This window comes from Taudactylus pleione, unplaced genomic scaffold (assembly GCF_031769625.1).
Source record: "Taudactylus pleione unplaced genomic scaffold, aTauple2 ptg000240l, whole genome shotgun sequence".
NCBI lineage: Eukaryota > Metazoa > Chordata > Amphibia > Anura > Myobatrachidae > Taudactylus > Taudactylus pleione.
Genome location: NW_028284642.1, coordinates 804622 through 830353, shown reverse-complemented (window position 1 = coordinate 830353; position 25732 = coordinate 804622). Strand labels below are relative to the sequence as shown.

At 52.5% G+C, this 25732-nt stretch overlaps 1 protein-coding gene across 2 annotated transcripts in view; it reads left to right on the top strand.

The window, feature by feature from the left end:
• Positions 1-5541: 5541 nt before the first annotated feature.
• SNAPC4 (small nuclear RNA activating complex polypeptide 4) overlaps positions 5542-25732 on the top strand; it is a 204252-nt gene continuing 184061 nt past the window's right edge. For both annotated transcript variants that reach the window (XM_088479544.1, XM_088479543.1), the window contains exon 1: positions 5542-5637. The gene's annotated coding sequence lies outside the window, so the exon portion shown is untranslated. The remainder of the gene's footprint in view (positions 5638-25732) is intronic.

Here is a 25732-nt window from a genome sequence, read left to right as displayed (position 1 = left end):
AGCAAATATTAGATGAGAAATATAGGAAACGTGGCCGCAGCTCTGCTCATTATAATACCGGCCGTAGTCTCCAATGTGCAGTAATGGGCTCTGCCTCAGGGTCTCTATCAGGAGAAAGCAAGGTTGCTGTGAGTGAATGTTTGGGGACGGGGGACAGCTCCATGTGCTGGCAGGAGGAGGCCGCTGGTAGCCAATCACAGGGCAGACAGTAACCATTTTCAATATTCATAATCTCAGAAGGTTGACATGTTTCAAACTCACATGTACACAATGTCGATATCTGAACTATTGCCATGTGAAATGTCCACAGTGAGTGTGCAGACGGCTGCCGGGGGAGGTTAGGGTTAGGCTGCCGGGGGAGGTTAGGGTTAGGCTACACAGGAGGAGGTTAGGGTTAGGCTACACAGGAGGAGGTTAGGGTTAGGCTGCTGGAGGAGGTTAGGGTTAGGCTGCGCGGGGGAAGGTTAGGGTTAGGCTGCGCGGGGGAAGGTTAGGGTTAGGCTGCAGGAGGAGGTTAGGGTTAGGCTGCACAGGAGGAGGTTAGGGTTAGGCTGCAGGGGGAGGTTAGGGTTAGGCTGTGGGAGGATGTTGGGGTTAGGCTACATGGGGGGAGGTTAGGCTGCACGGGAGGAGGTTAGGGTTAGGCTGCAGGGGGAGGTTAGGGTTAGGCTGTGGGAGGATGTTGGGGTTAGGCTACATGGGGGGAGGTTAGGCTGCACGGGAGGAGGTTAGGGTTAGGCTGCGCGGGGGGAGGTTAGGGTTAGGCTGCGCGGGGGAAGGTTAGGGTTAGGCTATGGGAGGATGTTGGGGTTAGGCTGCGCGGGGGAGGTGAGGTTAGGGTTAGGCTGTGGGGGGAGGGGAGGGTTAGAAGGAGGTTTAGGCACCAGGGGGAGGTTAAGGTTAGGCTGCAGAAGGATGTTGGGGTTAGGCTGCGCGGGGGAGGTTATGGTTAGGCTGTGGGGGGGGGGTAGGGTTAGAAGGAGGTTTAGGCACCAAGGGGAGGATAGGGTTAGGCTGCGGGGGGAGGTTAGGGATAGGCTGTGGGGGGAGGTTAGTGTTAGGCTGCGCGGGGATAGGTTAGGGATAGGCTGCTGGGGGAGGTGAGGTTAGGGTTAGGCTGTGGGGGGAGGGGAGGGTTAGAAGGAGGTTTAGGCACCAGGGGGAGGATAGGGTTAGGCTGCAGGGGGAGGTTAGGGATAGGCTGTGGGGGGAGGTTAGTGTTAGGCTGCGCGGGGATAGGTTAGGGATAGGCTGCTGCGGGAGGTAAGGTTAGGGTTAGGCTGTGGGGGGAGGGGAGGGTTAGAAGGAGGTTTAGGCACCAGCGGGAGGATAGGGTTAGGCTGCGCGGGGGAAGGTTAGGGTTAGGCTGCGCGGGGGAGGTTAGGGTTAGGCTGTGGAGGGAGGTTAGGGTTAGGCTGCGCGGAGGGAGGTTAGGGTACTGGGTGAGGTTAGGGATAGGCTGCGGAGGGAGGTTAGGGATAGGCTGCTGCGGGAGGTAAGGTTAGGGATAGGCTGTGGGGGGAGGCTAGTGTTAGGCTGCGCGGGGATAGGTTAGGGATAGGCTGTGGGGGGAGTGGAGGCTTAGAAGGAGGTTTAGGCATCAGGGGGAGATTAGGGTTAGGCTGCAGGAGGATGTTGGGGTTAGGCTGCGCGGGGGGGTAGGGTTAGAAGGAGGTTTAGGCACCAAGGGGAGGATAGGGTTAGGCTGCCGGGGGAGGTTAGTGTTAGGCTGCGCGGGGATAGGTTAGGGATAGGCTGCTGGGGGAGGTGAGGTTAGGGTTAGGCTGTGGGGGGAGGGGAGGGTTAGAAGAAGGTTTAGGTACCAGGGGGAGGATAGGGTTAGGCTGCGGGGGGAGGTTAGTGTTAGGCTGCGCGGGGATAGGTTAGGGATAGGCTGCTGCGGGAGGTAAGGTTAGGGTTAGGCTGTGGGGGGAGGGGAGGGTTAGAAGGAGGTTTAGGCACCAGGGGGAGGATAGGGTTAGGCTGCGGGGGGAGGTTAGGGTTAGGCTGCGGGGGGAGGTTAGGGTTAGGCTGCACAGGAGGAGGTTAGGGTTAGGCTGCGGGAGGAGGTTAGGGTTAGGCTGCGGGGGGAGGTTATGGTTAGGCTGCGCGGGGGAAGGTTAGGGTTAGGCTGTGGGAGGATGTTGGGGTTAGGCTACATGGGGGGAGGTTAGGCTGCACGGGAGGAGGTTAGGGTTAGGCTGCGCGGGGGGAGGTTATGGTTAGGCTGCGGGAGGATGTTGGGGTTAGGCTGCGCGGGGGAGGTGAGGTTAGGGTTAGGCTGTGGGGGGAGGGGAGGGTTAGAAGGAGGTTTAGGCACCAGGGGGAGGTTAAGGTTAGGCTGCAGAAGGATGTTGGGGTTAGGCTGCGCGTGGGAGGTTATGGTTAGGCTGTGGGGGGGGGGGGTAGGGTTAGAAGGAGGTTTAGGCACCAGGGGGAGGATAGGGTTAGGCTGCGGGGGGAGTTTAGGGATAGGCTGTGGGGGGAGGTTAGTGTTAGGCTGCGCGGGGATAGGTTAGGGATAGGCTGCTGGGGGAGGTGAGGTTAGGGTTAGGCTGTGGGGGGAGGGGAGGGTTAGAAGGAGGTTTAGGCACCAGGGGGAGGATAGGGTTAGGCTGCCGTGGGAGGTTAGGGATAGGCTGTGGGGGGAGGTTAGTGTTAGGCTGCGCGGGGATAGGTTAGGGATAGGCTGCTGGGGGAGGTGAGGTTAGGGTTAGGCTGTGGGGGGAGGGGAGGCTTAGAAGGAGGTTTAGGCATCAGGGGGAGATTAGGGTTAGGCTGCAGGAGGATGTTGGGGTTAGGCTGCGCGGGGGGGTAGGGTTAGAAGGAGGTTTAGGCACCAGGGGGAGGATAGGGTTAGGCTGCGGGGGGAGGTTAGTGTTAGGCTGCACGGGGGAAGGTTAGGGTTAGGCTGCGCGGGGGAAGGTTAGGGTTAGGCTGTGGAGGGAGGTTAGGGTTAGGCTGCGCGGAGGGAGGTTAGGGATAGGCTGCGGGGGGAGGTGAGATTAGGGTTAGGCTGCGCGGGGGAAGGTTAGGGTTAGGCTGTGGGGGGAGGTTAGGGATAGGCTGTGGGGGGAGGTTAGGGTTAGGCTGTGGGGGGTGGGGGAGAGCATTGGAAGGAGGTTTAGGCACCAGGGGGAGGATAGGGTTAGGCTGCGTGGGGGGAGGTTAGGGTACTGAGTGAGGTTAGGGATAGGGTGCGGGGGGAGGTGAGATTAGGGTTAGGCTGTGGGGGGGGGTAAGGTTAAGCACTAAAGAGGGGTTGGTTAGGCACTAGAGGAAGGGTTAGGGGTAGAGATTAGGATTAGGGATAGTGAGGAAAATACCATTATGCTGCTAATGAGACATCCCCACAGGAACTGATCCTCACGTGACCACCGGAACTTGAGAAGACGCTGCAGGAACAAGGTTAAGTCACCGCTAGAACGTGAGGAACTGGTCACTAGTATATGTAATACTAATAAATAATAATATATACTGTATGTATAATATATACACCTATAGAAGTGGTAATAATGCTGGTAGGGTCAGTGATAGCTGTTGGCAGGTATTATATAGTACATGTGAGTAATAATATATATATATATATATATATATATATATATATATATATGTGTGTGTATGTATAATATATACACCTATATAGTTAATAATAATGCTGGCAGGGTCAGTGATAGCTGTTGGCTGCATTATATAGTGTATGTGAGTAATAATATATATATATATATGTGTGTGTATATAATATATACACCTATAGAGGTAATAATAATGCTGGCATGGTCAGTGATAGCTGTTGGCAGGTATTATATAGTACATGTGAGTAATAATATGTGTGTATGTATAATATATACACCTATATAGGTAATAATAATGCTGGCAGGGTCAGTGATAGCTGTTGGCAGGTATTATATAGTACATGTGAGTAATAATATGTGTGTATGTATAATATATACACCTATAGAGGTAATAATAATGCTGGCAGGGTCAGTGATAGCTGTTGGCAGGTATTATATAGTACATGTGAGTAATAATATGTGTGTATGTATAATATATACACCTATAGAGGTAATAATAATGCTGGCATGGTCAGTGATAGCTGTTGGCAGGTATTATATAGTACATGTGAGTAATAATATGTGTGTATGTATAATATATACACCTATAGAGGTAATAATAATGCTGGCAGGGTCAGTGATAGCTGTTGGCAGGTATTATATAGTACATGTGAGTAATAATATGTGTGTATGTATAATATATACACCTATAGAGGTAATAATAATGCTGGCAGGGTCAGTGATAGCTGTTGGCAGGTATTATATAGTACATGTGAGTAATAATATGTGTGTATGTATAATATATACACCTATAGAGGTAATAATAATGCTGGCAGGGTCAGTGATAGCTGTTGGCAGGTATTATATAGTACATGTGAGTAATAATATGTGTGTATGTATAATATATACACCTATAGAGGTAATAATAATGCTGGCAGGGTCAGTGATAGCTGTTGGCAGGTATTATATAGTACATGTGAGTAATAATATGTGTGTATGTATAATATATACACCTATAGAGGTAATAATAATGCTGGCAGGGTCAGTGATAGCTGTTGGCAGGTATTATATAGTACATGTGAGTAATAATATGTGTGTATGTATAATATATACACCTATATAGGTAATAATAATGCTGGCAGGGTCAGTGATAGCTGTTGGCAGGTATTATATAGTACATGTGAGTAATAATATGTGTGTATGTATAATATATACACCTATAGAGGTAATAATAATGCTGGCAGGGTCAGTGATAGCTGTTGGCAGGTATTATATAGTACATGTGAGTAATAATATGTGTGTATGTATAATATATACACCTATAGAGGTAATAATAATGCTGGCATGGTCAGTGATAGCTGTTGGCAGGTATTATATAGTACATGTGAGTAATAATATGTGTGTATGTATAATATATACACCTATAGAGGTAATAATAATGCTGGCAGGGTCAGTGATAGCTGTTGGCAGGTATTATATAGTACATGTGAGTAATAATATGTGTGTATGTATAATATATACACCTATAGAGGTAATAATAATGCTGGCAGGGTCAGTGATAGCTGTTGGCAGGTATTATATAGTACATGTGAGTAATAATATGTGTGTATGTATAATATATACACCTATAGAGGTAATAATAATGCTGGCAGGGTCAGTGATAGCTGTTGGCAGGTATTATATAGTACATGTGAGTAATAATATGTGTGTATGTATAATATATACACCTATAGAGGTAATAATAATGCTGGCAGGGTCAGTGATAGCTGTTGGCAGGTATTATATAGTACATGTGAGTAATAATATGTGTGTATGTATAATATATACACCTATAGAGGTAATAATAATGCTGGCAGGGTCAGTGATAGCTGTTGGCTGCATTATATAATATGACAGATCACTATAGAGACAGCTGGTGCTGCGCTGAGCCGAGTAGTTGTAATGCGCATGCGCAGGTGATAGTGATGGTCCCGGCGGTTGGCGTGGGCTGCGCATGCGCAGTGTGTGGCGGGACTGAGGCGGTGGAGTCAGTCAGTGCTACTGGCGGCCGGCGGGTGCTGATGTGAGTGTGGGACCCCCGCTGGTGAGTATCGGAGACTGGGCTCCCTCATCTCACTGCTTCCTGTGTGTGCTCTGTGTAAGGCACATTCCCGTAACTTGTTCTGGAAGAGTGCAGTGTGTGAGGGGATGGTGACGTGCAGTGTATGGGGTGCAGTGTGTGAGGGGACGGTGACGTGCAGTGTATGGGGTGCAGTATGTGATGGGAAGGTGACGTGCAGTGTATGGGGTGCAGTATGTGATGGGAAGGTGACGTGCAGTGTATGGGGTGCAGTGTGTGAGGGGATGGTGACGTGCAGTGTATGGGGTGCAGTGTGTGAGGGGATGGTGACGTGCAGTGTGTGAGGGGATGGTGACGTGCAGTGTGTGAGGGGATGGTGACGTGCAGTGTATGGGGTGCAGTGTGTGAGGGGATGGTGACGTGCAGTGTATGGGGTGCAGTGTGAGGGGAAGGTGACATGCAGTGTATGGGGTGCAGTGTGTGAGGGGAAGGTGACATGCAGTGTATGGGGTGCAGTGTGTGAGGGGAAGCTGACATGCAGTGTATGGGGTGCAGTGTGTGAGGGGATGGTGACGTGCAGTGTATGGGGTGCAGTGTGTGAGGGGATGGTGACGTGCAGTGTATGGGGTGCAGTGTGTGAGGGGAAGCTGACATGCAGTGTATGGGGTGCAGTGTGTGAGGGGACGGTGACGTGCAGTGTATGGGGTGCAGTATGTGAGGGGAAGCTGACATGCAGTGTATGGGGTGCAGTATGTGATGGGAAGGTGACGTGCAGTGTATGGGGTGCAGTATGTGATGGGAAGGTGACGTGCAGTGTATGGGGTGCAGTGTGTGAGGGGATGGTGACGTGCAGTGTATGGGGTGCAGTGTGTGAGGGGATGGTGACGTGCAGTGTGTGAGGGGATGGTGACGTGCAGTGTGTGAGGGGATGGTGACGTGCAGTGTATGGGGTGCAGTGTGTGAGGGGATGGTGACGTGCAGTGTATAGGGTGCGGTGTGTGAGGGGAAGGTGACGTGCAGTGTATGGGGTGCAGTGTGAGGGGAAGGTGACATGCAGTGTATGGGGTGCAGTGTGTGAGGGGAAGGTGACATGCAGTGTATGGGGTGCGGTGTGTGAGGGGACGGTGACGTGCAGTGTATGGGGTGCGGTGTGTGAGGGGAAGGTGACGTGCAGTGTATGGGGTGCGGTGTGTGAGGGGAAGGTGACGTGCAGTGTATGGGGTGCAGTGTGTGAGGGGAAGGTGACGTGCAGTGTATGGGGTGCAGTGTGTGAGGGGAAGGTGACGTGCAGTGTATGGGGTGCAGTGTGTGAGGGGAAGGTGACCTGCAGTGTATGGGGTGCAGTGTGTGAGGGGAAGGTGACATGCAGTGTATGGGGTGCAGTGTGTGAGGGGAAGGTGACGTGCAGTGTGTGAGGGGAAGGTGACGTGCAGTGTATGGGGTGCAGTGTGTGAGGGGAAGGTGACATGCAGTGTATGGGGTGCAGTGTGTGAGGGGAAGGTGACATGCAGTGTGTGAGGGGATGGTGACGTGCAGTGTATGGGGTGCAGTGTGTGAGGGGAAGGTGACGTGCAGTGTATGGGGTGAAGTGTGAGGGGAAGGTGACGTGCAGTGTATGGGGTGCGGTGTGTGAGGGGAAGGTGACGTGCAGTGTATGATGTGCAGTGTGTGAGGGGGCGGTGACGTGCAGTGCATGGGGTGCAGTGTGTGAGGGGACGGTGACGTGCAGTGTATGGGGTGCAGTGTGAGGGGACGGTGACGTGCAGTGTGTGAGGTGAAGGTGACATGCAGTGTATGGGGTGCAGTATGTGAGGGGAAGGTGACATGCAGTGTATGGGGTGCAGTGTGTGAGGGGAAGGTGACGTGCAGTGTATGGGGTGCAGTGTGTGGGGAAGGTGACATGCAGTGTATGGGGTGCAGTGTATGAGGTGAAGGTGACGTGCAGTGTATGGGGTGCAGTGTGTGAGGGGACGGTGGCATGCAGTATATGGGGTGCAGTGTGTGAGGGGACGGTGACAAGCAGTGTGAGGGGACGGTGATGTGCAGTGTATGGGGTGCAGTGTGTGAGGGGACGGTGACGTGCAGTGTATGGGGTGCAGTGTGTGAGGGGACGGTGACGTGCAGTGTATGGGGTGCAGTGTGTGAGGGGACGGTGACGTGCAGTGTATGGGGTGCAGTGTGTGAGGGGACGGTGACGTGCAGTGTATGGGGTGCAGTGTGTGAGGGGACGGTGACGTGCAGTGTATGGGGTGCAGTGTGTGAGGGGACGGTGACGTGCAGTGTGTGAGGGGACGGTGACGTGCAGTGTGAGGGGAAGGTGACGTGCAGTGTATGGGGTGCAGTGTGTGCGGGGACGGTGACATGCAGTGTATGGGGTGCAGTGTGTGAGGGGACGGTGACGTGCAGTGTGTGAGGGGACGGTGACATGCAGTGTATGGGTTGCAGTGTGTGAGGGGAAGGTGACGTGCAGTGTATGGGGTGCAGTGTGTGAGGGGAAGGTGACGTGCAGTGTATGGGGTTCAGTGTGTGAGGGGAAGGTGACCTGCAGTGTATGGGGTGCAGTGTGTGAGGGGAAGGTGACATGCAGTGTATGGGGTGCAGTGTGTGAGGGGAAGGTGACATGCAGTGTATGGGGTGCAGTGTGTGAGGGGAAGGTGACGTGCAGTGTATGGGGTGCAGTGTGTGAGGGGAAGGTGACGTGCAGTGTATGGGGTGCAGTGTGTGAGGGGAAGGTGACATGCAGTGTATGGGGTGCAGTGTGTGAGGGGAAGGTGACATGCAGTGTGTGAGGGGATGGTGACGTGCAGTGTATGGGGTGCAGTGTGTGAGGGGAAGGTGACGTGCAGTGTATGGGGTGAAGTGTGAGGGGAAGGTGACGTGCAGTGTATGGGGTGCGGTGTGTGAGGGGAAGGTGACGTGCAGTGTATGATGTGCAGTGTGTGAGGGGGCGGTGACGTGCAGTGCATGGGGTGCAGTGTGTGAGGGGACGGTGACGTGCAGTGTATGGGGTGCAGTGTGTGAGGGGACGGTGACGTGCAGTGTGTGAGGTGAAGGTGACATGCAGTGTATGGGGTGCAGTATGTGAGGGGAAGGTGACATGCAGTGTATGGGGTGCAGTGTGTGAGGGGAAGGTGACGTGCAGTGTATGGGGTGAAGTGTGAGGGGAAGGTGACGTGCAGTGTATGGGGTGCGGTGTGTGAGGGGAAGGTGACGTGCAGTGTATGATGTGCAGTGTGTGAGGGGGCGGTGACGTGCAGTGCATGGGGTGCAGTGTGTGAGGGGACGGTGACGTGCAGTGTATGGGGTGCAGTGTGTGAGGGGACGGTGACGTGCAGTGTATGGGGTGCAGTGTGTGAGGGGACGGTGACGTGCAGTGTATGGGGTGCAGTGTGTGAGGGGACGGTGACGTGCAGTGTATGGGGTGCAGTGTGTGAGGGGACGGTGACGTGCAGTGTATGGGGTGCAGTGTGTGAGGGGACGGTGACGTGCAGTGTATGGGGTGCAGTGTGTGAGGGGACGGTGACGTGCAGTGTATTGGGTGCAGTGTGAGGGGACGGTGACATGCAGTGTGAGGGGAAGGTGACGTGCAGTGTATGGGGTGCAGTGTGTGCGGGGACGGTGACATGAAGTGTATGGGGTGCAGTGTGTGAGGGGACGGTGACGTGCAATGTGTGAGGGGACGGTGACATGCAGTGTATGGGGTGCAGTGTGTGAGGGGACGGTGACATGCAGTGTGAGGGGAAGGTGACGTGCAGTGTATGGGGTGCAGTGTGTGAGGGGACGGTGACGTGCAGTGTGTGGGGTGCAGTGTGTGAGGGGACGGTGACGTGCAGTGTGAGGGGACGGTGACGTGCAGTGTGTGGGGTGCAGTGTGTGAGGGGACGGTGACGTGCAGTGTATGGGGTGCAGTGTGTGAGGGGACGGTGACATGCAGTGTGAGGGGATGGTGACGTGCAGTGTATGGGGTGCAGTGTGTGAGGGGACGGTGACATGCAGTGTATGGGGTGCAGCGTATGAGGGGACGGTGACGTGCAGTGTGTGGGGTGCAGTGTGTGAGGGGACGGTGACATGCAGTGTGAGGGGAAGGTGACGTGCAGTGTGTGAGGAGGGGTGTCTTGTAGTGTGTGAGGGGCTGCAAAATCAGGCCCAGCATTTGGTCAAACTCCATCCTCAGGGCACCCTGACAGTTCAGGTTTTTTAGTATCTCATTCAGTTTGATTATACCATTTGTGCACAAGATTGAATATCCTTAAAACCTGGATTGTTATGCTTCCTTGAGGGCTGAGGGCCTGATTCAGACCCGGACGATAAGTCCCGAACGCATGCTATGGCCAATAGTCGCCCGTCTGCATCGCAGTGCGCGAGCCACTCACTGCGATCGGGAGTCGTGCGCTCATAGTACACAGACATTGCCGTTTGTGGGTGGTGTCAGGGGAAGGTCTATGTAAACGTGGGTGTGTGAACGCAGGCGTGTCTGTGTGTTCTTACGGTGTTTCATGGGCGTACATAATTAGCATTTCTACTTCAGGGTCCATAGGGGGTCCACAGGGTTGACCTTGGGGTATAGCTGGATCTGGATCCATGGGCACCACGCAGTTAAAGCTTTAGCTGCTCCCAGGATGCACTTGGGTCCGTCCTCCTCTATACCCCGCCCCCGGCCACAGCACCTCAGTTTGAGTTGGTGCCCGGCCGGAGTCGGGTCACCTGCGCAGGGGGGCTGCAGGAGCAGCCCCCAAAAGCTTTCTATTTTTATTTAAAAAAAAAAAAAAAAAAAAAAAAAAGAGCCTGTTAGATTTTTATTTTACAACAGAGGCTCTAGTGTGGCAGCGACGGGCTGTCTATGCAGACGCCCACGCTGCCGCTCTCCTTCCCTGCTGGCGCCGCGACGCCAGTACTGCACTGGGGATCGCGGCGGGAGGCCAGAGTCCGTACTAGCCGGACTCTGGGTCCCTCCCTGGACTGCTGCCGGAGTCGCCGGTTTTTGCCTGCAGATGCAGTCCTTTGCCCCCGGTCCTAGGGGACAGACCGGGGGCCGCTAGCGGTGGCGGCGGGCTCCCCCTCTGAGGAGGAATAACCCGTGGGACCACTAGACCACCAGGGATATATGGCAAGCGGGATGCCGGCAAGCCCTGGGGTTAATATGCTAGCCAGGGGATGAAGCCTTCCCTGTCAGCGGCTCCTCCCCTCAGCTCAGCGCGCCTTTCAGCACGGAGTCTGGCGTCGCTGAGCTGCAGCTACTCGGCCACTCCTCCTCTGAGGTCTCCAGCGGCCATTTTCTCACAGTGGCAGCGCAGATCTTCAGGGAGCACGCGGACCGGTCCCCCTGTGTACCTCTCCCCTGATTAAGGACAGCGTACACAGCACTATAGCCCTCCCAGACACTGAATCTGGGCAGGTTGATTGTAGTGGAAAGGTGCAGTGAGTATATCTTCCTGCATGGTATGTGACTTTTGCTAGTGCTGCCTGTCTGTGCTTATTTTCTACTTACTGTCAGCTTATACCTATCCCTTTACTTCTCCTACAAGCCCTACAGGTGTGTGGGGGAGGGGCGTTTCTACTGACCTCACTTATATAGATCACGTATTTGTGAGGTCCGTCACATACAGTTGTGTGCTACTCAGTGCCATATTGTGGGCTGTTGTTCAGCACACCGGTGAGTGCGTTTTACTTCTACCCTGGTGCCAGATATATAATATATTCTGTCATGTCAGATGAGGAGGTTGAGCGCTCAGTGGCTCCGGTGTTGGCCTCCTGCGGACGCTGTTCTGCAGGAGTAGATAGGGAGGATTTGTCACAGGATGGCCTGTGTAGTCGATGCCAGGTGGCTCCTGGCCCATCCAGACCTTCTCTGGCGCAGGAACCACCGTGGGCGATGTTTTCTCAAGTGCTGGTGTCTATTGCGGACCGTCTGTCGGTCCCGACTGCTCTCCCTACTAGGTCGTTGTCCCAGCCGACCATCCCCCATTCCCCGGGTGTCCCGCAGTTATTGCGGAGTCCTCCTGGGTCTCAGTCGGTGGGTCCCTATGTATATACAGTCTTCCCCTGTGCCGCAGCAGCCTGTGGTACCTTTTCAGGCCCCTATGGTGACTCCTCCACCCTGGGTGGATGTGCTCTCCAACTCCGTGCAAAATTTGGCGGCCGCTTCCTCGGCTTTTCAGTCAATGTTGCAGACTGACATGCCTTCTAGGATTTCAAAACACTCACTCATGACACGGGCTGCTCAGGTATCGGACTCAGAGGGTTCCTCAGATGATGGGGAGGTCCCTGATGACACTGACTCGGACGCCTTGGTCCAGGAAATGGATACCAAGTCGTCCATTAATGTGCGAGCACTAGTTAGGGCGGTGCGAGCTATTCTTCTTATAGAGGATGAGGCACCGGTTCCTAAGTCGAAGTTTCCTAGTTTCAAAAAAACTAAGGTGGCTTCTGCGGTGTTTCCCCTGTCGGATCAGTTGACGGATCATATGGCGGTAGCTTGGCAGGCGCCCAGTAAGAGATTCCTTCCTCAGAAGCGGTTGGCTTCTAATTACCCCTTCCCTGAGGCACATTGTAAAAAATGGGAAACTCCACCGGCGGTGGATTCCCATGTCACCCGTTTAACTCGGGGCGCCACCTTACCATTACCGTCGATATCCTCGCTGAAGGATCCCACGGACAGGAAAGTTGAGACTTGCTTAAAGTCTATTTACTCCCTCTCCGGGGCGGTGGCCCGACCGTCCATGGCCATCTCCTGGGTGGCCAAGGCCATTGAGGGGTGGGCCAATGCATTGGAAGATACCTTCCCGGACGACGCTCCGGATGTCCAGCGGGCGTTGTTGGGACAAATGAGGGACGCTGCTTCTTACATTGGAGAAGCTTCTTTAGATGCTAGCCTGCTGACCTCGCGGGTATCGGCTGCAGCGGTGTCTGCCCGCCGATCCTTATGGTTGCGGTCCTGGAGAGCGGACTCTGATTCAAAGAAAGGTCTGGAGGCCTTACCTTTCAATGGGGAATTACTATTTGGTCCGGACTTGGACAAAATAGTGGACACCCTGGCTAAATCCAAGTCGGCCTTCCTCCCTTCGGCGGCACTGCCTGCTAAGGTTCGGAGTTCGGCTTTTCGTTCCTTTCGGGTTCAGGGTAAGGCGAAAGGTCAGTCCTTCCCGAGACAGTCTGCGAGTAAGACGGCCTCTAAACCCAAGAAGCAAGCCTGGAGTGCTCGGCGCCCTTCTTCCAAGCAGGAAGATAAACCTGCGGCCTGATGGGACGGGCCTCCCTCTGGGGGACCTCAGAGTGGGAGGCCGACTTCTTCTATTTGCCCAGTGCTGGCACAATACCACCACGGATGCCTGGGTTCGAGAAGTGGTCTCCCAGGGGTACGCCCTGTCTTTTCGGCACAGACCACCCCACCAGTTTTTCTGCACAAGTCCTTCTCAGGACAAGACCAAGGCGTTACAGGTTCAGGAGGCTATAGAGTCCTTGCTGAAAGCAGGGGTCATTGTTCCCGTTCCTCTATCACAACGAGGGACGGGGTATTATTCGTCTCTGTTTCTGGTGCAGAAACCCAATGGTTCTCATCGCCCTATCCTCAACTTGAAGTCTCTGAACAAATTCCTCAGAGTTCCCAAGTTCAGGATGGAAACGTTACGTTCCATCATTCTGGCGATGGAACCGGGGGATTACATGGTGTCCCTGGACATCCAGGACGCCTACCTCCATGTTCCGATAGCATCTTCACACCAGCGGTATCTGAGGTTCGCTATCCTTCAACACCACTATCAGTTCCGGGCGCTACCCTTTGGTCTCTCCACGGCACCGAGGGTGTTCACGAAGATTATGGCGGTCATGGCCGCACATCTTCGGAACCAGAATGTACGGCTGCTGCCGTACCTGGACGACCTCCTGTTGCTGGCGAGCCCCCCGGAGGTACTGCTTCAACATCTCCACCTGACGATCGCTTGCCTGCAAGCACACGGGTGGTTGATAAATTGGAAAAAGTCCTCCCTGATTCCATCACAGCGGATGGTTCATTTGGGAGCCCTGCTGGATTCGCGTCAGCAAAGGATCTTCCTGACTCCGGAGAAGGTCGCCTCCCTACAGCTGCGGATACGCAGTTGCCTGAGCCGTTGCCGCCTGTCGGTCCATTCGGCTATGAGAGTTCTGGGGTCCATGGTGTCGACATTTGACATGGTGGAATTTGCCCAGTTCCATTCCCGGCCCCTGCAGGGGCTGATTCTATCAGAATGGGACGGGTTACCTCACCGGATCCGCTCTCAGGTGCTGGTGTTGGCTCCGGACGTTCGGCTATCTTTGGCTTGGTGGCTTCAGACAGCTCATCTGGTCGAGGGGCGCCCATTTTGGATCCCGGACTGGGTCCTGCTCACGACGGATGCCAGTCTCCGGGGTTGGGGGGCAGTGACCGGCTCTTTGTCGCTTCAGGGTCGTTGGTCAGCGGAAGAAGCACTTCTCCCCATCAACATCCTGGAACTGCGGGCAGTATACAGGGCCCTGCAGTCGTCCGGCCCCGCTCTTCACGGAAGGGCGGTACAGGTGCAGTCCGACAACGCCACCACGGTGGCGTATATCAATCACCAAGGCGAAACTCGCAGTCAGGCAGCGATGTCGGAGGTGTCTCGTATCCTGACTTGGGCGGAGGGTCACATTCCGGCGATCTCGGCGGTCTTCATCCCCGGAGTCCTCAATTGGGAGGCGGACTTCCTCAGCCGTCACGACGTGCATCCCGGGGAATGGTCGCTTCACCCAGAGGTGTTTCAGCTACTCGTGGACAGGTGGGGACTGCCGGAGCTGGACTTGATGGCCTCCCGTCACAATCACAAGTTGCCCGTTTACGGGTCAAGGACAAGAGACGCAGGTGCAAGTCTGGTGGACGCGCTGTCGGTGAAATGGACGTTTCACCTGGCGTATCTGTTTCCTCCGATATCCCTGCTTCCTCGGGTTCTGCGGAAATTCAAGCAGGACGGCGGCATGCTCGTGCTGGTAGCTCCAGCGTGGCCCAGACGTCCTTGGTACTCCGATCTCAGGAGCCTCTCCATCGACGCTCCGTACCTTCTTCCTCAGCGTCGGGACCTGTTGTCTCAGGGGCCCTGCCTTTACCCGGATCTGGGTCGGCTGTCTTTGACGGCGTGGCTCTTGAGACAGCCGTCTTGAGGTCTCGGGGCTTCTCCAGTTCGGTTATTGGTACCATGCTCAGGGCACGCAAGCCTGCTTCAGCACGGATTTATCACAGAGTGTGGCACACTTACTTTCAGTGGTGTGAGTCCAGACATTATGATCCTCAGGTGTTCCGAGTTTCTAGGATCTTGGAATTTCTTCAGTCAGGATTGGATCTCGGCTTACGCCTTGCATCTCTGAAGGTTCATGTGTCTGCCTTGTCCGTGTGGTTTCAACGGCGGATTGCAATACTACCAGACGTTCACACCTTTTTCCAAGGTGTTCTCAGGATCCAGCCTCCCTTTGTGCCTCCTGTGGCTCCTTGGGACTTGGCGGCGGTGCTACGGGTCCTGCAGGGTCCTCCGTTTGAGCCTCTTGAGGCGGTGGAGCTCAAGTGGCTGACATTTAAGACGGTTTTTCTCCTGGCAATTGCTTCGGCCAGGAGGGTGTCTGAATTGGGGGCACTTTCCTGTCGCCCTCCTTTCCTGATTTTTCACCAGGACAGAGCGGTGCTCCGCACTCGTCCTGAGTTTTTGCCCAATGTGGTCTCGAAGTTCCATATTAATCAGAAACTTGTTGTGCCAGCTTTTCAGTCCCCTGATCTTTCAGCTGGTGAGACTTCCTTAGATGTGGTCCGGGCGCTTAGAATTTATGTAGACCGGACGGCTTCGGTTAGGAAGTCTGATTCCTTGTTTATCCTCTTTGGTTTTCACAAGAGGGGTTGGCCTGTCAACAAACAAACGTTAGCCCGTTGGCTTCGTTCCGTTATTTGTGAGGCTTATCCACAGGAGGGCTTACCTGTGCCAGCCTCTGTTAAGGCTCATTCCACTCGTTCTGTGGGTCCCTCTTGGGCTGCTAGACGTGGCGCTTCTGCTGTTCAGCTGTGTAAGGCGGCCACTTGGTCTTCAATTCAAACGTTTTTGAGGTTCTATGCGTTTGACACCTTTGCCTCTCAGGATGCATCCTTTGGGCGCCGGGTACTCCTTTCAGCACAGGAGCGTCCCCGCCCTTAGTTGTACTGCTTTGGGACATCCCCAAGGTCAACCCTGTGGACCCCCTATGGACCCTGAAGTAGAAAACAAGAGATATGGTAAGAACTTACCTTTGTTATCTCTGTTTCTACGAAGTCCATAGGGTCCACAGGGCGCCCGCCCTGACGCACCTGGCTTCAAATGGGCTGTGTGGCTGGTCACCGGTTTTCCGTCTCCCATTTCTGTGAGTATGGTTTCTTGTGTGTTCCAGTCTTCCTTCTCTCTGTTTAGTCTCCTCCTCCGGCCTTGGCTGCTTACCAACTGAGGTGCTGTGGCCGGGGGCGGGGTATAGAGGAGGACGGACCCAAGTGCATCCTGGGAGCAGCTAAAGCTTTAACTGCGTGGTGCCCATGGATCCAGATCCAGCTATACCCCAAGGTCAACCCTGTGGACCCTATGGACTTCGTAGAAACAGAGATAACAAAGGTAAGTTCTTACCATATCTCTTGTTTTCTCCTGGCAATTGCTTAGGCCAGGAGGGTATCTGAGTTGGGGGCGCTTTCCTGTAGTCCCCCCTTCTTAATTTTTCACCAGGACAGAGCAGTGCATCGCACTCGTCCTGAGTTTTTGCCTAAAGTTGTCTCTAAGTTCCACATTAATCAGGAACTGCTGGTGCCAGCTTTTCAGTCACCTGATCTTTCAGCTGGTGAGGCTTCATTGGACATTGTCTGTGCTCTACGAATTTATGTTGATCGGACGGCTTCTGTAAGAAAGTCCGATTCCTTGTTTGTCCTCTTTGGTTTTCATAAGAGGGGTTGGCCTGCCAACAAACAAACGTTAGCCCGTTGGCTTTGTTCTGTTATTAGGGAGGCTTATATACAGGAACGTTTACCTGTTCCGGCCTTGGCTGCTTACCAACTGAGGTGCTGTGGCCGGGGGCGGGGTATAGAGGAGGATGGACCCAAGTGCATCCTGGGAGCAGCTAAAGCTTTAACTGCGTGGTGCCCATGGATCCAGATCCAGCTATACCCCAAGGTCAACCCTGTGGACCCTATTGACTTCGTAGAAACAGAGATAACAAAGGTAAGTTCTTACCATATCTCTTGTTGTCAGCGTCATTGTACACGTCGCCTGGTTGTATTTCAGCCTGCAGTGATCGCATTGCTTGCGGCAGGGTAGGGTCTACCTCAAGGGCTACGAGCAGCGCCGTTCGCTCTCGATGTTACTGATATTACATACACTTCCTGGAGATGACGTGTGTTGCGAAGGAAAAGAGGGCGTCTTTAGACCGGCGGGCGTTCGCTCTGCCGTCGCTCTCTAAGACATAGAGGGCGTCCTTAAGCCTTGCCATGCGATCGCTGAATTTGCATACCCTGCCCCTGATGGCAGTGAAAGTGCGCTGCTTTGCGTCCGGGTCTGAATCGCCCCCTGAGTTTGGGAAACGCTGCTGTACAGTGTGTAGCTGCGGGAGAGAGATCTGCTGGGCGTAAGAAGCCCTAGATTCGCTGTATAGTAATCATAAACTAAACTGTTCAGCTCCAACTCGGGTAAATAAATTGTTACAAAAATAAGGAAAAAACAAGAGATATGGTAAGAACTTACCTTTGTTATCTCTGTTTCTACGAAGTCCATAGGGTCCACAGGGTTGACCTTGGGGTATAGGTTGGGAACCAAATCCGGGCACCACGCAGTTAAAGCTTTTAGCTCCCAGGATGCACTTGGGTCCACTCTCCCTATAACCCCGCCCCCCAGCCAGAGGCACCTCAGATTGTAAGTAGCCAAAGGCCGGAGGAGGAGAGAAAAAGAGAGAGAAAACTGGAACACTCTAGAACCATACTCACAGAAAAGGAGACGGGAAGCCGGTGACCAGTAACAGCCCATATGAAGCCAGGTGCGTCAGGGCGGGCGCCCTGTGGACCCTATGGACTTCGTAGAAACAGAGATAACAAAGGTAAGTTCTTACCATATCTCTTGTTTTCTACTTCAGGGTCCATAGGGGGTCCACAGGGTTGACCTTGGGGATGTCCCAAAGCAGTTCAACCAAGGGTGGGGACGCTCCTGTGCTGAGAGGAGAATCCGTCGCCAAAAAGGAAGCATCCTGAGAGGCAAAGGAAACCAATGCCTAGAACCTTAAAAAGGTATGGACAGAAGACCACGTGGACACCTAGTAAGGCAAAACAGCCGAGGCGCCACGACGAGCCGCCCACGAGGGTTACACGGCCCGAGAAAAAAACAAGCCTCAACGACAGAAATGCCCACCCATGGGTAGGCCCCTGAGGAAGACATACGAGGCCATCCAGTCAACATTTCATTATAGGCCGGCCATCGTTTCCTGTTAAAACCAGAAACCGCAGACCACCAATAAGGAGTCCGCTTACCATAAGGAACTTGAACGGATCACATAAAGCCAAAGAGGCCGGACCACAGTCCATGAGGCCACAACAGCCGAGAGGACTGGGAACTGAATGGCCATACCATAAGTTCCAGAATAATATGGAACCTAAAAACCACTTTAAGAAGAAACACAGGGCGAGAGCAACTCACACCCTGACATGATGCCCTCCAGAAGAGGGAGCCACATGAGAACGCTCCCCATGCAGACACTCTCCTGGTTGATTTAAACACCCTGAGAGAGAGAGAGAGAGAGCTTAAACAATAGACCATGTAATGGCTATCACAACCAGCGGTTCCATTGACTGTCCCCGGAGGGAACAAAGAACCACTACTAACTCCCCAGGAGTCCCTAGGGAGGACAAGTGGAGACATAATCCAGAAAACACTCCAAAGGATGAACTGGATACCAGAGCGGAGCAATTCCATATCTTAACCATACCGACAGTGTAGAGATCCGCACTGTCAGGAAGGCCAGGCCAAGGGTGAAACCCAAGCCAGCTGGAAGGAATGCCAGAATATCTGGAAATCCTGGACACCGGAGGATCGTATCGACAGGTACGATACCATAAGAATTATGTATGCCACAGTCCGTGGCAGATCCCAGCAAAGTCTGGCCTATCTGCTCTAAACATCTCAATGAAGACAGAGCCAGGGAAGCCCGAGGACCACAGTAGGGGCGCAGTTAAAGACAAGCGATCCAGATCCAGGGAAAAACAAGGACCCTGAGACAACAGGTCCAGATAGTGAAGCAGTAGGAACGGAGCATCGAGGAGGAGACTCCGAAAATCTTAGTACCAGTGATGTCTGGGACGACCTGGAGCCCCCAGAAGGAAAGCCCCTCCGTCTCGAATTAAACTTCCGAAGACCTCGAGGAAGAAGGGAGACCGGAGGACACAGGTACACAAAGTGGAAGGACCACTTCACTGACAAAGAGTCACTGAAGGTAGCTTCAGTACTCCTAGAGCTGGACTGTAACACCGGTAATGTGTGATCGAGTCAGAAGGCCATGGGGATCAATCCCCTCAGGGAGGCCCCCTCTGCTCACCAGGAGTTGAAACCTCTCTTGGAGAAGAGACTAGTCCCCGGGATGCACGCCGTGACGGCTGAGGAAGCCCGCTTCCCAATGGAGAGCTCCGGGAATAAACACCGCAGAGTTGGCCAGGAGAAGACCCTTGGACTATGTCAGAATGGGTGACATTCCTAACATTGCCACCCAACTACCAGTGTTGCCTAGATGGAAGCCACTGTTGTGACACTGTCGGACTGAACCTATTCAGGTTAACCGTGACAAATGGGTTAGGCCAGAGTGAAAGTCCAAGACAGCTTAAAGTATCAACAAGGTAAGTGGCAGGGCAGAAGCGACAGACGTCCAACTGCCCCGAAATGAATGCGGACCAGACACTGTCTTTAGCAAAGAACACCCTGGACGAGATGGCCATAGCCACCCGGACAGAGACCAACTCGCCTCCGTAGAAAGTATCATCGTTCGAACAGTGATCCGATGGAAAAAACTCGATCCATCTGGAGGGGAGTCAATTATGGCAAGGCCTGGAATGGAACTGAGCACATTCCACCCTACCAAAAGGTAGACACTCTGGTAGACCGCGCATCACAAAGAGTAATGACATATGTCGACTGCGTAGATATCCGCACCCTCGAAGTTGAAGAGTGGAGATCTTGTCTTACGCCAGAAAAATTCTCAGATTCTGAGAATCCAGCAGTGCTCCCAGATGAAGAAAACCCTGTGAGGGATGCAGGGAGGACTTTTCTGTGACGAGAAGAAGCCCCGGTTATCCTGACCTGGCGGTAAAGTACCTTGGTGATCCTGCTAAAAGTAGGAGACCGTCCAGAGAAAGGAGCATTCGGATACACTGAACAGGTGAACTGTCAGAAAATCCATAAAGCTGGTAAACCCCGGTGGAGTTGAGGACAGCCCCAAAAGGCAGAGCCCGAAACTTACAAGTGTTGCTGTGGCACAGCAAACCTGAACCCATGCTGATGAGAGGGCTCTGTATGTACCCGTAGGTACGTATCCTGAATACTCGGATATACCATAAAATCCCCAGGTTCCAAACATCGGATGATGGAGCATGGACGATTCCACCTGAGTCAAGGCACCGTTGGAATCTGATTCAGGGATTTGAGACAGAGTATAGGCAAAGGAGGACCAGTCGGTCACCGCCCCAAAAAGAAAGTAGAACAACCAGTCCCTCACTGAGATAGTGAGGTTGGCCGAAATAGCTCTGCTTACCACAAAGACTGTATAGCTTTCTGGGATTGTAAGGCCCTGATCAGTTCTGAAGAAGGGCCCGTGTACCAATGCCTGTGAGGAGGCTGCATGAGCAATGAGAGGCCGTTGAGAATCAGTACCTCACTCTGGAAATTCCCCAGATGTAGACCTGTCCCGTCAGGCTGAGGGTATATCCTCAGGTGTAGAAACAGGGTCGTCCGGAAGTCCAGGACTGCTCGGTACTGGATATGGTGGCCCCCGTGGAGGCCGACAGCCTAGGAAAAAACAGGCCTTTAGGCTGACCCTGAGGACAAAAAGACTTAACAGAGTTAGTCCGAATGTAGTGGGAGTAGCTAAAGACGGTATCTCCCCATTAGTGATACTGCCAATGATGCAACGATCTTGTCAAGGTCGGGACCAAACAAGAACTTCCCCCTGGAAGGAGTGTGCACCTCTGCTTTCCCATAACGCAGCCATAGGGTACTGCGGCGGATACAGATGCCGCCGAAACCCTGAAAGTTAGAAGACCGGCATCCCATGAGGTAATCCCACATATGACCACTGCATATTTTGTGAGCGGCAAAAAGATATTTGAACCTCAGACGTGTTGGAGGGGAAAAACGTCACAAAAGCATCACCATGCGATGGCCATGGTAGGACGGGCAACAGGCCCTGAAAACGAGTACATTGATTTCAGGCAAAGTTACCACCTACGGATCCGTAAAATCCGTCCAGGCCGGGATGGGAGGCGTATTAATGCCTGTAACCCGATGATTAACATACAAATCCATCCCAGAAGGGGATTTCCATTACTTGTGAGGACCCTCAGGGAATGGGAAACAGGAGGCCTTTGTGACTCCTCGTATCTGGGGACAGCCAGACTCCCGCTATGAGATCCACCCGCTGGGCAGAAAACGGGAGATGTATGATACAGGTGCAGGATCGACATTCTCTATATCCAGAATGAGCCTGGCTACCAGCCCCAAAGCAGGGATAATAATACTTGAGATCGGCTCCCCCCCATGTGAGAGGGAAAGAGCCGAATATACCATCCAGTTCACGGCAGAGCCACTGGTCAGTAACCACAGGGCGTATATCACGCCAATTAGTATTTCGTATAAAACGACATCCACCAGGGTGGCCGTTGTGGTAATCCCTGCAAGGGGAATGACAGACCGATGTGGTATCGGAGGTAATTCATGTACTGTGAAAAACCCCGGCAGGGAGCGATAGTCTGTGACACAGGGGTAAATTGCAAGAAATTGCGAGATACCCCGAGTTCAAAAGGGCAGTATGGTGAAGTAACTCCAAGCGAGTGACGACAATGGGGCCCGCCCGGCGATCCTCAAAGGAGAGGATCCTGAGAAACAACGCCCTTTAAGGGGGTCGTGCAAGGGGCCCGGCACCAGATGGTGCCGCATACGTAAACCTTTCTGAGTTAAAATCCTCCGCACTAATTCCTGCAGGCTATGACTTGCAGGATAGCAATAATGGGTGCAGTATCGTGTGCAATCTCCTGGTCAGATATATCTGACTATCTTGACGGAAATATTAAGCAGCGCCATACCGGTCCTGACTGACGCTAAGATTAGCTGCAGGAACCCATTATCAGCGTACGCAACTCACAGTTCCATCTAAAATATGGCAACGTGCAGCACGCAACAGTATGTGACAAACCTCACAGATATTAACAAATATATATATGTGAGGTCTCAGAACCACCCCAGGTACACCTGTATTAGGGCAGATAAAGAAAAGGGATAGATATACACTGACAGGTGAGAGAAAAAGCAGACAGTCAGCACTAGCATAAGTCACATACAATGCAGAAAAATATATATACATACATAAGCATGACATATAATATACTGCACAATGTCGCTACATTCAACTGCCCAGATTCAGTGTCTGGGAAGGCTATAGCGCTGTGTACACTCACCCAAAATGGCCAGGTACGCAGGGGGACTGGGCTCACTGACATCCTAAGAGTTCTGCAGCACCACAGAGAGAAAATGGCCGCTGGAGACCTCAGAAGAAGCGTGGCCCGCGGAGGAAGCAGCTCAGCGACGCCAGACTGTATTATTGAAAGGCGCGCTGAGCTGAGGGGAGGAGCCGCTAGACAGGGAAGGCTTCCTCCCCTGGCTAGCAATTAACCCCCCGGGATGCCGGCTCCCGCTGCCGCTATAATCCCTGGTGGGCTGTGGACACGCGGGGTATGCCTCCATGGAGGGGGAGCCCGCCGCCACCGCTAGCGCCTCCGGTCTGTCCCCAGAGACCGGAGGCATAAGGCTGCATGTACACGCGGGTCACCGCAAGCGGTGACCACGCGACTTACCTGTCCCCGTCGATCCGGCAGCAGCCCAGGGATTCCTCCAGAGCCCGGCTAGTACAGACTCTGGGGTCCCGCTGCGATCCCCAGATCTGTACTGGCGTCGCAGCGCCGGCGGGGTGTAGGAGCGGCAGCTCAGACGTCCATTGGACAGTCTGATGCTGCCGCTCTGAAGAGTAGTAAAAAAATAATAAAACAAAACTCTTTTAAGCTTAGAGGCTGCTAAGCAGCCCCCCTGCAGTAACGGTGACCCGACTCCGGCCGGGCACCAACTTAAACTGAGGTGCCTCTGGCTGGGGGGCGGGGTTATAGGGAGAGTGGACCCAAGTGCATCCTGGGAGCTAAAAGCTTTAACTGCGTGGTGCCCGGATTTGGTTCCCAACCTATACCCCAAGGTCAACCCTGTGGACCCCCTATGGACCCTGAAGTAGAAACACCCACACCTTCACTTTTATCCTAAATACCTTTACTCACCTAGACATTATACATATTTGGTAACAAAATATAAAGAGAACCCACATAATGACGTATTTCCATCACAGAACAATTTAAAGTTCAGTCTGATGCTCTAATAAGTGAAGTTATTGCTTAATATTCCCGGTCACAAAGCTACAGAGTGCTCATTGTTTATTTTTGGGCAATGCCAATGTAACATGCCATTTATGGATAAGAAATGGCTATGCGATGTCATTGCTGCACTGATCTCATGTGATCGCTCGGAGCCAATGAGCTGCTAGCTGGCAGCTTGAGGATGACACAGGAAGTAGCACAGGAACGCACTGAGCATGCTCCTGCCACACACGGGCCGTTGTCCAGAGTATTTCTGATTTCATGCAGGTAACTAAGGTGACTTTAGAAGAAACTATACAGCTGTTACACACATTGCTTACACATTAGCTATTCAGGCGTTTGTTTAGTGTATAGGTGTTGGATCCACTTGATGGGGTTGATTCATTGAAAAGTGTCCTTATTTGCGGGTAGTCGTGGAAGCCTGATTTACTTCCTTATGCTATAACGAGGTTCCGTGGGGCCCATCCAGAGGCACAAACGTCATCATTAGAATCGCCACTTGCAGATAGACTAGAGGTCTGTCTGAAACTGGCTGCACTCCCGCAAGTGATAACAGTTCAATGCCATCGCATAGCGGTTGCCCAGTTTCTGCCCCAATATACGCATTTCATGGAAAGACAGATCCGTCCAACCCAGTATATGCCAGAGAGACGCAAAAATGTGTAAATTGGCATCTGAGCATTTTCAGGAAAGTGGTTACACGCATGGTTACACGCATGTACAGATATGTCCTCCCCTATGGCGCACCTGGTCCCGTCAGACTGCCGTAGTCCGGTGTCTGCGTTGCATCTTTTATTGCTGAGAATGTGTTTATGTAACAATGTGATACAAATTGGACACACAAGTAGACTCTGCTGATTAATGTGATATGTTACACTTCTATATCTGTGTACCAGCATACCAAGTGTTACACTTCTATATCTGTGTGCCAGCATACCAAGTGTTACACTTCTATATCTGTGTACCAGCATACCAAGTGTTACACTTCTATATCTGTGTGCCAGCATACCAAGTGTTACACTTCTATATCTGTGTGCCAGCATACCAAGTGTTACACTTCTATATCTGTGTGCCAGCATACCAAGTGTTACACTTCTATATCTGTGTGCCAGCATACCAAGTGTTACACTTCTATATCTGTGTACCAGCATACCAAGTGTTACACTTCTATATCTGTGTGCCAGCATACCAAGTGTTACACTTCTATATCTGTGTACCAGCATACCAAGTGTTACACTTCTATATCTGTGTGCCAGCATACCAAGTGTTACACTTCTATATCTGTGTACCAGCATACCAAGTGTTACACTTCTATATCTGTGTGCCAGCATACCAAGTGTTACACTTCTATATCTGTGTGCCAGCATACCAAGTGTTACACTTCTATATCTGTGTACCAGCATACCAAGTGTTACACTTCTATATCTGTGTGCCAGCATACCAAGTGTTACAATGCAGCTGCCGCAGTTTTTCCACGCCAAGTTCCGTTTTCAGTCTCCTACAGATAGATATACAAGTGTCACATGTCATATTAATCAGCATAGTCTGCTGGGGCATCCTAGTCGCATATTTTTATGACTTAGACGCGTTTTAGGTAAAAAAAGGACACCCGTCGCTAGCAGTGTCTCACGGGACCAGACGGCTCATTCGCGCCAGGCATATTGCGCTGCATGGCTTATTAGCGCGAGGTAAGAAAGGACTCCTCTATACGCCCAAGCAGTACCGTAAGGATAATTGTGCAGCCATACTGTGATACATATACACCTCGTTATATCGCATGATTTGGCGCAGATGGCGGATTGGCGCTTTCATTGTCTGGGCTTATATTATGCTCTTGTGCATGACTATGACATTGTTGTTTTTACTGAAAGCCTTGGGGTTGGAGTCTCTACCCCTCTGTGTCCTTCTCATGTCAGGAAGACACATTTCCCTTTAATGGTCCATAGCTCCCCATAATAAATAAAGAATAACCCTGTAGATCACTGTCAATGTACAGATCTGCCGTCTTTTGTTGTGTATTGCAGCTATAGCCAGCCTACTCACAGACATGAAATGAAGGAAATGCATTATGGGTAATTCATGCTAATAACACTGGCAGGCCACGCCCATCCTGCCTGCATATTCTGAGGATCAGCGTTCTGTATTTTCCCAGGCCTACCTGCTGCTCTCCTATGCAAATCATTCCTCATCCTCCTATGCTGGCAGTCACATTATGCAGGCTGGCGGTCACATTATGCAGGCTGGCGGTCACATTATGCAGGCTGGCAGTCACATTATGCAGGCTGGCAGTCACATTATGCAGGCTGGCAGTCATATTATGCAGGCTGGAGGCCCAGGTCCAGTAAAATGATTTGCATAGTATCTCCCAGAATGCTTTGCGGCTTCACAGACGGATAGGGGTGTGCATACAGGAATAGGGAGCTGCTCTGTGTTCTCTCACTTACTGCAGGGATCTCTCTCTATCCTGTGTAATGT